The sequence below is a fragment of the Anabrus simplex genome, chromosome 13 (assembly GCF_040414725.1).
Source record: "Anabrus simplex isolate iqAnaSimp1 chromosome 13, ASM4041472v1, whole genome shotgun sequence".
NCBI classification, from domain to species: Eukaryota; Metazoa; Arthropoda; class Insecta; order Orthoptera; family Tettigoniidae; genus Anabrus; species Anabrus simplex.
The window spans coordinates 500435-516149 of NC_090277.1; the positions used below are offsets into that span (position 1 = coordinate 500435).

At 42.8% G+C, this 15715-nt stretch overlaps 1 protein-coding gene across 1 annotated transcript in view; it reads left to right on the forward strand.

Moving 5' to 3' along the window:
- LOC136884840 (uncharacterized) overlaps nt 1-15715 on the forward strand; it is a 120870-nt gene that overhangs the window by 13468 nt on the left and 91687 nt on the right. The window lies entirely within an intron of this gene.

Sequence of the window (15715 nt, forward strand, 5' to 3'; positions counted from 1 at the left end):
AATCCCCTTATTGAAATGTAGTTCCGTGTCATGTTCATCTATTTCACCTACCCAGGATGAGATGTTGTTAGATCTTAGACATCTACCTGAGGAGCAGGCTGATAGTATTCGTAAGTTGTGTCAGTCGTTTCCAGAGGTGTTCTCTGATACTCTTTGTGTTACTGACCTTATTGAATACAAGATTGAGGTTACGGATTCGATTCCAGTCCGGTTTCTGCCTTATAGGCTGTCTCCACCTAAAATGAAAGCTTTGAAGGAAATCATAGATCAGATGTTGAAGGATGGTATTATTCGGCCCTCTAGGTCGGCGTATTCTTCGCCCATTTTTCTAGTCCCGAAACCCCAAGGTGGCTTCAGGCCTGTGATTGATTATAGGGCTCTCAATCGGAAGGTGGTGTTACAATCTGTGCCCCTTCCCGACCTTCATTCTTGTTTTTCATGGTTTCGTAAAGATAAGTTCTTCACCATCTTGGACCTCAATCAGGCGTATAATCAGATCCCTCTAGCTGAAGAATCCAAACATCTGACAGCTTTTGCCACGGATTGGAACTTGTATTAGAGTAGTATAATTGGATGGTTCTGGCGCCTCCTCCCGCGGGAAATTTGAATTTTGGCGGGAAATTTCAATTTTGGCGCGAGATTTTAATTTGTAAACAAAGCCACGTGCTTTTTGACAGCTGTCATCGACAACAACGCATCGCTAACCTCACTGCTGCCATCTTGATGGGCCTAAACTTCAGTGGTACCAACCTAACCTAACTAGCGCGAGGTAAACAAAGCCACGTGTTTTTTTGACAGCCACGTGCTTTTTGACAGACAACAACGCATCGCTAACCTCAGTACTGCCATCTTGACGTGCCTAAACCTCAGTAGTACCAACTTAACCTAACTAGCGCGAGGTAAAAAAATCCACGTGTTTTTTGACAGCCACGTGCTTTTTGACAGACAACAACGCATCGCTAAACTCAGTACTGCCATCTTGACGGACCTAAACCTTAGTGGTACCAACTTAACCTAACTAGCGCGTGGTAAACAAAGCCACGTGCTTTTTGACAGCCACGTGCTTTTTTGACAGCTGTCATCCGCCATCTTTAAACCACAGAGCACTGTGCTGCCCTCTTTATCGTAGTAGATGAAAATTCGTCACCTGTCATCGGCAGTGCTGCCATCTTGGCGGGCCTAAACCTTAGTGCTACCAACTTAACCTCACTAGCGTGAGATAAACAAATCCACGTGCAGCTGTCATCCGCCATCTTTAATCCAGAGAGCACAGTGCTGCCCTCTTTAGCTACTTACCTTTGAAATGTGGTACGTCACAGCTGTCATCCGCCATCTTGCATCCGAAACCTCAGTGCTGCACTCTTTAGCTGAAATGTAGTGGCGGCTAATTCTTTATGCTCTTGTTTGGAAACAAAGCCACGTGCAGCTGTCATCCGCCATCTTTAATCTAGAGAGCACAGTGCTGCCCTATTTAGCTACTTACATTTGAAATGTGGTACGTCACAGCTGTCATCCGCCATCTTGCATCGCAAACCTCAATGCTGCACTCTTTAGCAAGATACCTTTGAAATGTAGTGGCGGAAAATTCCACGTGCTCCTGTTTCGAAACAAAGCCACGTGCAGTTGTCATCCGCCATCTTTAATCCAGAGAGCACCGCGCTGCCCTCTTTAGCTACTTACCTTTGAAATGTGGTACATCACAGCTGTCATCCGCCATCTTGCATCGCAAACCTCAGTGCTGAACTTTTTAGCTAAATACCTTTGAGATGTAGTGGCGGCAATTTGAAAAATTCTATATGGTCTTGTTTGGAAACAAAAATGCGCTTTTTTTGTCAGCTATCATCCGCCATCTTTAATCCAGAGAGCGACGTGCTGCCCTCTATGTGGTGGTGGTAAATTCTACACGCTTTACAAACCCATGTGCTTTTCTGACAGCTGTCAACCGCCAGAGAGCACCGTGCTGCCCTCTTTGTGCCGGTGACAAATTCCACGTGCTTTTTGACAGCTGTCATCCGCCATCTTGCATCACAAACCTCAGTGCTGTACTCTTTAGCTAGATACCTTTGAAATGTGGTGGCGGCAAATTCCACGTGCTCTTGTTTAGTAAACAAAGCCACGTGCTTTTTTGACAGCTGTCGTCCGCCATCTTTAATCAATAGAGCACTGTGCTGCGGGTAATTTCGTCAGCTGTCATCCGCCATCTTTAATCCACAGAGCACCGTGCTGCTCTCTGTAGTAGCGGGTAATTTGAAAAGTTCTGTTAGCTGTCATCCGCCATCTTTAATCAAGAGAGCACCGTGCTGCCATCTTTAGCTAGATACCTTTGAAATGTGGTGGCGGCAAATTCCACGTGCTCTTGTTTAGTAAACAAACTCACGCGCTTTTTGTCAGCTGTCATCCGCCATCTTACATCGCAACCTCAGTGCTACACTCTTTAGCTGAAAAATGGTGGCGGATAATTTAAAAAGATAAATTCTACAGCAGCCATCTCTCGACGCTAATTGCACAAGATGGTGGCTATACATGACTCCTTAAAGGTGCTTATGCGAGATGATCGCTATACATAGTTTCTTATGAGACGCCCTTGGGATCCTTGCACAAGATGGCTAGAGACGCCCCCCACCACTAAGGATGCTTGCGCAAGATGGCGGACGCAAGATGGCGGCTATACATAGCTCCTTATGAGACAGCCAGTACTCGATACAACATGTGATCAGAACATAGTTTGATGTGTTCAGAACACAAAATAAGTGATTAAGACTAGAATCGAACACTGTACTCGATGTCGATAACTTCAACATGTGATTAAAACATTGTTTGGTGTGTTCATAACACTACATAAGTAGAATCGAACGCTGTACAACATGTTAGGGGATACCTTTGTTCTAAGAAGATCAGATTGAAACATAACAAGACTAGAATTGAATACTGCACTCGATGTCGTTAACCTTAACATGTGAACAGAACATTGATTGATGTGTTCAGATCACTAAACAAGTAGAACCGAACACTGTACAACATGTTAGGGGATACCTTTGTTCTAAGAAGATCAGATTGAAACATAACAAGACTAGAATTCAACACAGCACTCGATGTCGTTAACCTTAACATGTGATCAGAACATTGATTGATGTGTTCAGATCACTAAACAAGTAGAACCGAACACTGTACAACATGTTAGGGGATACCTTTGTTCTAAGAAGATCAGATTGAAACATAACAAGACTAGAATTGAACACTGCACTCGATACAACATGTAATCAGAACATTGTTTGATGTGGTCAGATCACTAAACAAGTAGAACCGAACACTGTACAACATGTTAGGGGATACCTGTGTTCTAAGAAAATTAGATTGAAACTAACAAGACTAGAATCGAACACTGCACTCGATGTCGTTAACTTTAACATGTGATCCGGTACAACATGTTAGGGGATACATTTGTCCTAAGAAAATTGGATTGAAACATAGCAAGACTAGAATCGAACACTGTAAGAACATTGTTTGATGTGTTCAGAGCATAAGTACAACTTCAATGATTTACCTAGTGTAAAAATCAAAAACACACACTGTGCACATATCGCATAGCTATCTCGCCTATCACTTGCCTAGTATGAAAATCAAAAACACACTGTGCACATATCGCATAACTAACTCGGCAACACTTCAAATGATTTGTTTAGTACGAAAATAAAAAAATCTATACCGCGTAGCTAACTCGTTCATCGCACTGCTAAGACGCTTAGTAATTGCGAATACACTGATATATCTCATACGAAAATCAAGAAAGCACACTGCGTAGCCAACTCGCTCGGTCACTCGCTTACTAATTGCAACACGACTAGAACACTGATACACACACGGATAAGAATGTTGCGAGATACTACATACGTACATGTTTCTTTAAAACAATATTGGGGGTGAAAGATCATAAATTATATGTACACATGTTGTCTCCTCCAAGTTGTAAGACGAAATAGACGCAGTACTGCGAGTTTCCGCTATAGCTGGCGAACGGAAGTAGCATGATATCTCAGCAAAAAAATACGCGTGAGCCTGCATACACGCAAGTCAGACACAATGATGGATACCGCGATTCAAATCCTGGCAACTTATGCCGTCAGGAAGGGCATCCGGCGAGCATCTAGCTGTAAATTCCCGATTCTCATGTTAGAAAGAGCAACTTATTGTAAAACATTCTTAATCCCAGTTCATTGACGTCAGGAAGGGCACCGGTCGAAAACAACAGTGTATGATGTAAGAGGCTAGATACTGCCAGTTTTGCGTCAGGAAGGGCAACTAGTCTGAAAACAAATTCTTGCGATTTGAAATCTTAGTTTTGCGTCAGGAAGGGCATCCGGCTGTAAAACAATAGTTCATGATACAGCGATTTAAAATCTTAGTTCCTGCACTAAGAAGAGCATCTAGCTGTAAATCCCCGATTCTCGTGTTAAAAAGAGCATCTAGTTGTAAAACAGATTCTTAATCCGAGTTCTTTGACGTCAGGAAGGGCAACCGGTCGAAAACAATAGTGTATGATGTAAGAGGCTAGATACTGCCAGTTTTGCGTCAGGAAGGGCAACTAGTCTTAAAAAATTCTTGCGATTCATAATCTTAGTTTTGCGTCAGGAAGGGCATCCGGCTGTAAAACAATAGTTCGTGATACAGCGATTTAAAATCTAAGAAGAGCATCTAGCTGTAAATCCCCGATTCTCGTGTTAAAAAGAGCATCTAGTTGTAAAACAGATTCTTAATCCCAGTTTTTTGACGTCAGGAAGGGCAACCGGTCGAAAACAATAGTGTATGATGTAAGAGGCTAGATACTGCCAGTTTTGCGTCAGGAAGGGCAACTAGTCTGAAAACAATTTCTTGCGATTTAAAATCTTAGTATTGCGTCAGGAAGGGCATCCGGCTGTAAAAGAATAGTTCATGATACAGCGATTTAAAATCTTAGTTCCTGCACTAAGAAGAGCATCTAGCTGTAAATCCCCGATTCTCGTGTTAAAAAGAGCATCTAGTTGTAAAACAGATTCTTAATCCGAGTTCTTTGACGTCAGGAAGGGCAACCGGTCGAAAACAATAGTGTATGATGTAAGAGGCTAGATACTGCCAGTTTTGCGTCAGGAAGGGCAACTAGTCTTAAAACAAATTCTTGCGATTTGAAATCTTAGTTTTGCGTCAGGAAGGGCATCCGGCTGTAAAACAATAGTTCGTGATACAGCGATTTAAAATCTAAGAAGAGCATCGAGCTGTAAATCCCCGAAACTCGTGTTAAAAAGAGCAACTTGTTGTAAAACAGATTCTTAATCCGAGTTCTTTGACGTCAGAATGGGCAACCGGTCGAAAACAATAGTGTATGATGTAAGAGGTTAGATACTGCCAGTTTTGCGTCAGGAAGGGCAACTAGTCTTAAAACAAATTCTTGCGATTTAAAATCTTAGTTTTGCGTCAGGAAGGGCATCCGGCTGTAAAACAATAGTTCGTGATACAGCGATTTAAAATCTAAGAAGTGCATCTAGCTGTAAAACCCCGATTCTCGTGTTAAAAAGAGCATCTAGTTGTAAAACAGATTCTTAATCCCAGTTCTTTGACGTCAGGAAGGGCAACCGATAGAAAACAATACTGTATGATGTAAGAGGCTAGATACTGCTTTTTAAAATCCTAGAAGGGCATCATGTTGTAAAACGGATGCTTGTGATTTAAAATCTCGCGTCAGGAAGGGCAACCGGTCGTAAAACAAATTCTTTCGATTTAAACTCTTGCGTTAGGAGGAGGCACTCTGCTTTAAAACATATTTTTAATCCCGGCCCTGCTACGTTAGGAACCACATCTAGCTGTAAAAACAGGAGCTTCAAACATTTACAGTTTTAAGCTTTAGGAACGGGTTATTGGTTACATTTTTTGTTCTACTGCATAGAACACTATCTTTGAAGTTGTATCGGCGCAGTCATTCAGAGCGAGCTGCTGAATGCATGTGTTAGCTGAAATTGTACACACATCTTCCGGCTGTAGTAACCTTGAACGAAGACACTGCGTGGTGATAAGCTACTTGTAACTCTCGGAACGTCTTCTTAGCTGAGTAGCATTCAGCCCGTGTAAGCTCCTAACATAAAATATCATGATTGTACAGAGAGGTTAAAACACAGTGCCAGCATATAGCCCACTCCTATCGAAAGAGCCTGCACGGCGCCGGCATCTAGGCTACTCCTGTTGAAGGAGCCTGTACAAGTTTTAACACCCCTCCATCAACAGCCCTTACTTAATGCTGGCTTTTTGCACGCCCTCGAAACTACCCAAGAATGTAATATACTATAGTAGGGAGAGGGTAAAACCCGGTACCGGCACATAGCCTACTCCTACCTATGAAGCCTGCACACAGCTTAACGCCTCCATCCGACAAATGAATCACCCTCAACACTCTTGTACTCACAATCAGTTTCTGGGAAGCCTGCACAAGGTTTAACACCCCCATCAACAGCCCTTACTTAATGCTGGCTTCTTGCACGCCCTCAGCCTGCACACAGCTTATCACCTCCATCCGACAGATGAATCACTATCAAGATCTTGTACTCACAATCATTTTCGAAGGAGTCTGCACAAGGTTTAACGTCCCCATCAACAGCCCTTACTTAATGCTGGCTCTTTGCACGCCCTCGAAACTACCTGAGAATGTAATATGCAACAGTAGGATCACCTCCATCCGACAAATGAATCACCCTAAACACGGGTTTTACAGCTAGATGCACTTCTTAGATTTTAAATCGCTGTATCACGAACTATTGTTTTACAGCCGGATGCCCTTCCTGACGCAAAAGTAATATTTAAATCGCAAGAATTTGTTTTAAGACTAGTTGCCCTTCCTGACGCAAAACTGGCAGTGTCTAGCCTCTTACATCATACACTATTGTTTTCGACCGGTTACCCTTCCTGACGTCAAAGAACTGGGATTAAGAATCTGTTTTACAACAAGTTGCTCTTTTTAACACGAGAATCGGGCATTTACAGCTAGATGCTCTTCTTAGATTTTAAATCGCTGTATCACGAACTATTGTTTTACAGCCGGATGCCCTTCCTGACGCAAAACTAAGATTTTAAATCGCAAGAATTTGTTTTAAGACTAGTTGCCCTTCCTGACGCAAAACTGGCAGTATCTAACCTCTTACATCATACACTATTGTTTTCGACCGGTTGCCCTTCCTGACGTCAAAGAACTGGGATTAAGAATCTGTTTTACAACTAGATGCTCTTTTTAACATGAGAATCGGGGTTTTACAGCTAGATGCACTTCTTAGATTTTAAATCGCTGTATCACGAACTATTGTTTTACAGCCGGATGCCCTTTCAGACGCAAAACTAAGATTTTAAGTCACAAGAATTTGTTTTAAGACTAGTTGCCCTTCCTGACGCAAAACTTGCAGTATCTAGCCTCTTACATCATACAGTATTGTTTTGTACCTGTTGTCCTTCCTGACGTCAAAGAACTGGGATTAAGAATCTGTTTTACAACTAGATGCTCTTTTTAACACGAGAATCGGGGTTTTACAGCTAGATGCACTTCTTAGATTTTAAACCGCTGTATCACGAACTATTGTTTTACAGCCGGATGCCCTTCCTGACGCAAAACTAAGATTATAAATCGCAAGAATTTGTTTTAAGACTAGTTGCCCTTCCTGACGCAAAACTGGCAGTATCTAGCCTCTTACATCATACACTATTGTTTTCGACCGGTTGCCCTTCCTGACGTCAAAGAACTCGGATTAAGAATCTGTTTTACAACTAGATGCTCTTTTTAACACGAGAATCGGGGATTTACAGCTAGATGCTCTTCTTAGTGCAGGAACTAAGATTTTAAATCGCTGTATCATGAACTATTGTTTTACAGCCGGATGCCCTTCCTGACGCAAAGCTAAGATTTTAAATCAGAAGAATTTGTTTTAAGACAAGTTGCCCTTCCTGACGCAAAACTGGCAGTATCTAGCCTCTTACATCATTCACTATTGTTTTCGACCGGTTGCCCTTCCTGACGTCAAAGAACTGGGATTAAGAATGTTTTACAACAAGTTGCTCTTTCTAACATGAGAATCGGGGTGTTACAGCTAGATGCTCGCCGGATGCCCTTCCTGACGGCGTAAGTTGCCAGGATTTGAATCGCGGTATCCATCATTGTGTCTGACTTGCGTGTATGCAAGCTCACGCGTATTTTTTTGCTGAGATATCATGCTACTTCCGTTCGCCAGCTATAGCGGAAACTCGCAGTACTGCGTCTATTTCGTCTTACAACTTGGAGGAGACAACATGTGTACATATAATTTATGATCTTTCACCCCCAATATTTAAAAAAAAAAACATGTAAGTATGTAGTATCTCGCAACATTCTTATCCGTGTGTATATCAGTGTTCTAGTCGTGTTGCAAATACTAATAGAGTGACCGAGCGAGTTGGCTACGCAGTGTGCTTTCTTGATTTTCGTATGAGATATATCAGTGTATTCGCAATTACTAAGCGTCTTAGCAGTGCGATGAACGAGTTAGCTACGCGGTATAGATTTTTTATTTTCGTACTAAGCAAATCATTTGAAGTGTTGCCGAGTTAGGTATGCGATATGTGCACAGTGTGTTTTTGATTTTCATACTAGGCAAGTGATAGGCGAGATAGCTATGCGATATGTGCACAGTGTGTGTTTTTGATTTTTACACTAGGTAAATCATTGAGGTTGTACTTTTGCTCTGAACACATCAAACAATGTTCTTACAGTGTTCGATTCTAGTCTTGCTATGTTTCAATCTAATTTTCTTAGGACAAAGTATCCCTTAACATGTTGTATCGGATCACATGTTAAAGTTAACGACATCGAGTGCAGTGTTCGATTCTAGTCTTGTTAGTTTCAATCTAATTTTCTTAGAACAAAGGTATCACCTAACATGTTGTACAGTGTTCGGTTCTACTTGTTTAGTGATCTGAACACATCAATCAATGTTCTGATTACATGTTGTATCGAGTGCAGTGTTCAATTCTAGTCTTGTTATGTTTCAATCTGATCTTCTTAGGACAAAGGTATCCCCTAACATGTTGTACAGTGTTCGGTTCTACTTGTTTAGTGATCTGAACACATCAATCAATGTTCTGATCACATGTTAAGGTTAACGACATCGAGTGCTGTGTTGAATTCTAGTCTTGTTATGTTTCAATCTGATCTTCTTAGAACAAAGATATCCCCTAACATGTTGTACAGTGTTCGGTTCTACTTGTTTAGTGATCTGAACACATCAATCAATGTTCTGATCACATGTTAAGGTTAACGACATCGAGTGCAATGTTCGATTCTAGTCTTGTTATGTTTCAATCTAATTTTCTTAGAACAAAGGTATCCCCTAACATGTTGTACAGTGTTCGGTTCTACTTGTTTAGTGATCTGAACACATCAATCAATGTTCTGTTCACATGTTAAGGTTAACGACATCGAGTGCAGTGTTCAATTCTAGTCTTGTTATGTTTCAATCTGATCTTCTTAGAACAAAGGTATCCCCTAACATGTTGTACAGCGTTCGATTCTACTTATGTAGTATTATGAACACACCAAACAATGTTTTAATCACATGTTGAAGTTAACGACATCGAGTACAGTGTTCGATTCTAGTCTTGATCACTTATTTTGTGTTCTGAACACATCAAACTATGTTGTGATCACATGTTGTATCGAGTACTGGCTGTCTCATAAAGAGCTATGTATAGCCGCCATCTTGCGTCCGCCATCTTGCGCAAGCATCCTCAGGGGTGGGGGGCGTCTCTAGCCATCTTGTGCAAGTATCCCAAGGGCGTCTCTTAAGAAACTATGTATAGCGATCATCTCGCATAAGCACCTTTAAGGAGTCATGTATAGCCACCATCTTGTGCAATTAGCGTCGAGAGATGGCTGCTGTAGAATTTTTCTTTTTAAATTATCCGCCACCATTTTTCAACTAAAGAGTGTAGCACTGAGGTTTGCGATGTAAGATGGCGGATGGCAGCTGACAAAAAGCGCGTGAGTTTGTTTACTAAACAAGAGCACGTGGAATTCGCCGCCACCACAGTTCAAAAGTATCTAGCTAAAGATGGCAGCACGGTGCTCTCTTGATTAAAGATGGCGGATGACAGCTAACAGAACTTTTCAAATTACCCGCTACTACAGAGAGCAGCACGGTGCTCTGTGGATTAAAGATGGCGGATGACAGCTGACGAAATTACCCGCAGCACAGTGCTCTATTGATTAAAGATGGCGGACGACAGCTGTCAAAAAATCACGTGGCTTTGTTTACTAAACAAGAGCACGTGGAATTTGCCGTCACCACATTTCAAAGGTATCTAGCTAAAGAGTACAGCACTGAGGTTTGTGATGCAAGATGGCGGATGACAGCTGTCAAAAAGCACGTGGAATTTGTCACCGGCACAAAGAGGGCAGCACGGTGCTCTCTGGCGGTTGACAGCTGTCAGAAAAGCACATGGGTTTGTAAAGCGTGTAGAATTTACCACCACCACATAGAGGGCAGCACGGCGCTCTCTGGATTAAAGATGGCGGATGATAGCTGACAAACAAAAGCGCATAGGTTTGTTTCCAAACAAGAGCATAAAGAATTTTTCAAATTGCCGCCGCTACATTTCAAAGGTATTTAGCTAAAGAGTGCAGCACTGAGGTTTCAGATGCAAGATGGCGGATGACAGCTGTGACGTACCACATTTCAAAGGTAAGTAGCTATGAGGGCAGCACTGTGCTTTCTGGATTAAAGATGGCCGATGACAGCTGCACGTGGATTTGTTTATCTCACGCTAGTGAGGTTAAGTTGGTAGCACTAAGGTTTAGGCCCGCCAAGATGGCAGCACTGCCGATGACAGGTGACGAATTTTCGTCTACTACGATAAAGAGGGCAGCACAGTGCTCTGTAGTTGAAAGATGGCGGATGACAGCTGTCAAAAAAGCACGTGGCTCTCAAAAAGCACGTGGCTCTCAAAAAGCACGTGGCTTTGTTTACCACGCGCTAGTTAGGTTAAGTTGGTACCACTAAGGTTTAGGTCCGTCAAGATGTCAGTACTGAGGTTAGCGATGCGTTGTTGTCTGTCAAAAAGCACGTGGCTGTCAAAAAACACGTGGATTTGTTTACCTCGCGCTAGTTAGGTTAAGTTGGTACTACTGAGGTTTAGGCCCGTCAAGATGGCAGTACTGAGGTTAGCGATGCGTTGTTGTCTGCCAAAAAGCACATGGCTGTCAAAAAAACACGTGGCTTTGTTTACCTCGCGCTAGTTAAGTTGGTACCACTGAGGTTTAGGCCCGTCAAGATGGCAGCAGTGAGGTTAGCGATGCGTTGTTGTGGATGACAGCTGTCAAGAAGCACGTGGCTTTGTTTACGAATTCAAATCTCGCGCCAAAATTCAAATTTCCTGCCAAAATTCAAATTTCCCGCCAGAATTCAAATTTCCTGCGGGAGGAGGCGCCAGAACCATCCAATTATACTACTTATTAGTACAACCGTTTGCCTTTCGGGATCCCCACGGGAGCAGCTGTGCTTACGAGGCTACTAGACAGGGTCTTCTCCGACATTAAGTTTGAGTACGTGTACCACTATCTTGATGATGTCGTCGTATTCTCGGAGACCTTCGAAGAACACCTAGATCATCTGAAAGAAGTTCTCAATCGCCTTCGTTAGGCTGGGTTAACTGTGAAGTTGTCCAAGGTCGCCTTCGCTAAGCCTTCCATGTCATTTCTAGGGCATATTGTATCGCCCGATGGCGTCGCAGTGGATCATTCTAGAACACAGGCCATCCGTGATTTCAAACCTCCTAAGGACATCAAAGGTATTGCCAGATTCATTGGCATGGTGAATTTCTTCAGGAAATTTATTCCTAACTTCGCTAACAGAGCGGCGCCCTTGAACCTTCTTCGTAGGAAAGGCGTCAAATTTGAGTGGGGGCCTTCTCAACAAGCCGCTTTCGAAGACCTCAAATTAGCTCTCTGTAATGCCCCTGTCCTCGCTATGCCCGATTTCTCTAAGAAATTCATCGTCCAAACCGACGCGTCGTCGTCGGCGGTGGCAGCAGTCCTTCTTCAAGGGACTGAACTAGGGAGGCGACCCATCGCCTACGCATCTAGGACACTTTTGGCTCAAGAAGCCAAGTATTCCATCTATGAACTTGAGGGTTTGGCTGTCTTGTTTGCTCTAGAAAATTTCCGCCTGTATCTGGAACATGTCAAGTTCGACTTGGAAACGGATAACCAAGCCTTAAGCTGGGTCCTAGCTAGGCCGCGTCGTACTGGTCGTATAGCCCGGTGGGCCATCCGAATTTCTGCCTTCCAGTTTGACGTTAGGCATATTAGAGGAACTGAAAACGTGGTTGCTGACGGACTAAGCCGTATGTTTTCTAATGATGTAGAGACCTCCGATCAGGTTGATAGTTCTTCACCTCCCGAGTCCATACTACCTGTGGTTAATGCCATTCTAACAGATGCTCCCATGTCGTTTAGGGATCTCGAAAAATATCAACGTGAAGATCCAACGCTGGCCCCTATCATGGAAACCCTTTCTTCTGGGGAACATGTCGTCCCTTATGTACTGAGGAATGGTGTTTTATGTTGCCCGTCGCGGCATGATAATAAGATAAAAGTGGTGGTTCCAGCCGTTCGTGTGCCCATGATCTTCAAGTACTATCATGAGACCCCATTGGGGGGGCATTTAGGCATCTTCAAAACTCGTGAAAAGATCCGTGAAATGTTTATGCACGGTGAAATTCGTGAACTAGTAAAGGCTTGTAAATCTTGCTTGCTTAGTAAACCCACCATGTCCACCAACGTAGGCCTATTGTCTTCTCATCAAGCATCGCGCCCAATGGAACGTCTGTATATCGACTACGTCGGACCCTTCCCCCAGTCAATGGGGAATGCCAACAAGTTCATTCTTGTGTGTGTAGTTGGCTTCACTAGATTCTCATGGTTATATCCGACTAAGCTAGCTACTGCTCAGTCCACCATTTCCTGTTTAAATTCTATCTTTGCTTCTTTTGGTCCTTGTCAGTATATCGTGTCCGACAACGCTAAAGCTTTCACTTCGAATCTTTTCCGTAAATTTTGTTTTGATCTAGCCATCTCGCATGTAACTACTTCTGCGTACTATCCTCAACCATCTCTAGCTGAAAGGGTCAATCGTAATCTCAGGTCGACTCTTATTGCCTATCATCATGATCATTCTAGGTGGGACTCGTCCCTGCATTGGTTAGCTTTCGCCTTGAATTCGGCGGTTCATGAATCTCATAAGTTTACTCCAGCTTCCTTGATGTTTAAGTTTGTACCCAACACGCCGCTCTCTAACCTTTGGTCTCTTAGTGACATTCTGCCGGAGACAATAGATCCAAATAATATTAGAGATCTTTGGAAGAAGGCTAAGGCAATCTTAAAGTTTCTCATGAAAAGGTTAGGGAAAGATATGATCGTGGACGGAGACCCACCCATTTGAAGGTAGGCGACCAGGTTATGGTCAAGAATTTTGTTCCCGCGGGCAAGCTTGCCCCCAGTTTTCATGGGCCGTGCATCATTTTAGATTTCCTTACCCCGGTGACGTTGTTACTAAGCAATCCAGACACCGAGAGGATATTTAGGGTTCACCTGTCGCAGGTGAAACCTGTGCAATTTCCGGGCTAACCTTGTCTTTATAATGTTGTAAGAATTCTGAAGGTTATATTTTTGGTTTCATTTTAAGGCCTTATGCCCCTTATATATTTTTTCATTTGGTTGAATCTGCCTTGTATCAATTTTGTAAAACCCCCTCAAAGGTTACTCTGCTGTCCTCTCCATCCGGCCATTACCACGCTCCCGTCTCCTGCTAAACCACACTAGTGGCATAATGAAATAAAAGTTCCATGCCGCTGGCCCCTCAGCCTCAACTCCAAGACCGTACCCTAAAACATTATACTTCTACAAAAATTCTGTCGCCGAGATCTTAATGTTTCAGTGCCCCCGCAGCCGTGTGGCGCCGTACCACCACTGAGGTGGGGTATGGGCCCACTCCACTCCAGTGAGGTCAACCTGTATACGGCGAGCCGGAGTCCTCCTCCCGGCCGAGGCTGATGTGCGGCGCACCACCTGCAAACTGCTCGAGGACTGTAAACAATCGTCGCGTGTGCGGCGTGCTTCGCCACGACTACCCCTCTCATAGTAGCGGGAGAGGCGTATCACTGCGTATTTGAGGGGTCCGTCGGCCTCAGTGATACATCGGCAGCGGCGGCAGGACTTGCCGTCAAGATCAAGCAGCATGTAACAGTTACTGGGACATTTTATATCTGCATTTAACGCATTTCGGCTGCAGACCAACCATGATGGACTCACAGTAGATCCCTTGTAAGAATTAATGTTTTTTGTTTCGGCATACTACCACTTTGAAAATTTGAATAACTACAACAGAGACACTCTCAAACCGGAGTTCAACTAACTCCTGACTAATTACTTCAAACAAGAAAAAAAAGGAGTTTTAGATACTTTAAAAGGTTTTTGCTTAAATTCTGCTAAAGACTTAGAAAATTCCTAAGGTCTCCTCCAAAATTCTTATACATATCTATTTCAAATGCGGCTGAAATTTAATTGATGTCAGATTATCTACAACCATCTGGGACTTCGCTTTGGAAAATAATTTTCTTCAACTGTTTTCTGTGTCACCCTTGGAAGGTCTTTTTTTTGGGGGGGGGAGGTCTGTACCGGTTGGTACACCCCGACCCCGCAAATTTAAATTGTGCGCCAATTGAAACTCCTCTACAGGAGAAAAACTGAACTTTAAAAACTGTATTAATTCAGCACTTTCTCCGAGGAGGGCTCCGTGTGAATTTTGATGTGTTTTTGTTTATAATGGATCAAGAAGTGTGGGCGTTCTCTACCTGATGTCTCTACTAAAAACTATGAGTAAGCACTCTGGTGCAATGGAATGACTTTCTTGAAGAAATTATGTATTCATAAGTTTTGTCTTTACTAAATTTTGTTCTGTGGTTTGAGGGTTGGCAGTATAAATCCTTTCCTTCCGCCAGTTTTGAAATTAGCCAATCATAAATTTCTGTAATTAATTTCCCACCAATAAGGTGTTTCTTCATCGTCTTGTGTATTAGTTTTTGCTGTTAGCCAATAAAAGTTTGTGGGCGGGTTGTTATCATTCATGAAAGATCTCGAATGTTCCACGAGGATATATAAACTTCTGATTTTCTTGTCTCGCTGCCACTTCAGTAACATCTTTCTCAGTGTATGAGTATGCAGCAGGGGGCAGGAAGCGCCTCTTTCTTCAAGCAGCAGTTCATCTACAAGGTAATGGCCTGTTAACATCTTCATTTCTTGCTAGCTCAGCAGTTTACTCTCAGGGAGGGTTCAAAACTTTTAATATGTAACCTATTCCTCTAAAATGTAAATTAACTTTTCTGTGTATGTAAAAACTTCAAATCTCTTTTACTGTAAAGCGGGGATAGAGAGTGCTTCACCCTCTCGAACTCCCCTTCATTTTGAAATTGGGGTGACTACGTTTTCATAACCGTTTCTTCTCTTCCTTATGCATTAAAGTTTTCTCATATGTGTCACCTCCCTAGCTTGGGATTAGCCCCTGTATATCGACCTAGAGTCACTTAGGTTTTAAAAAAGAAATGTATTTAGGAGTGCTGTTTCACGCCTCCAGTCCTCTCTGTACTTTGGGCCAGTAACTTAACCTGTTGTTTTTTTTTC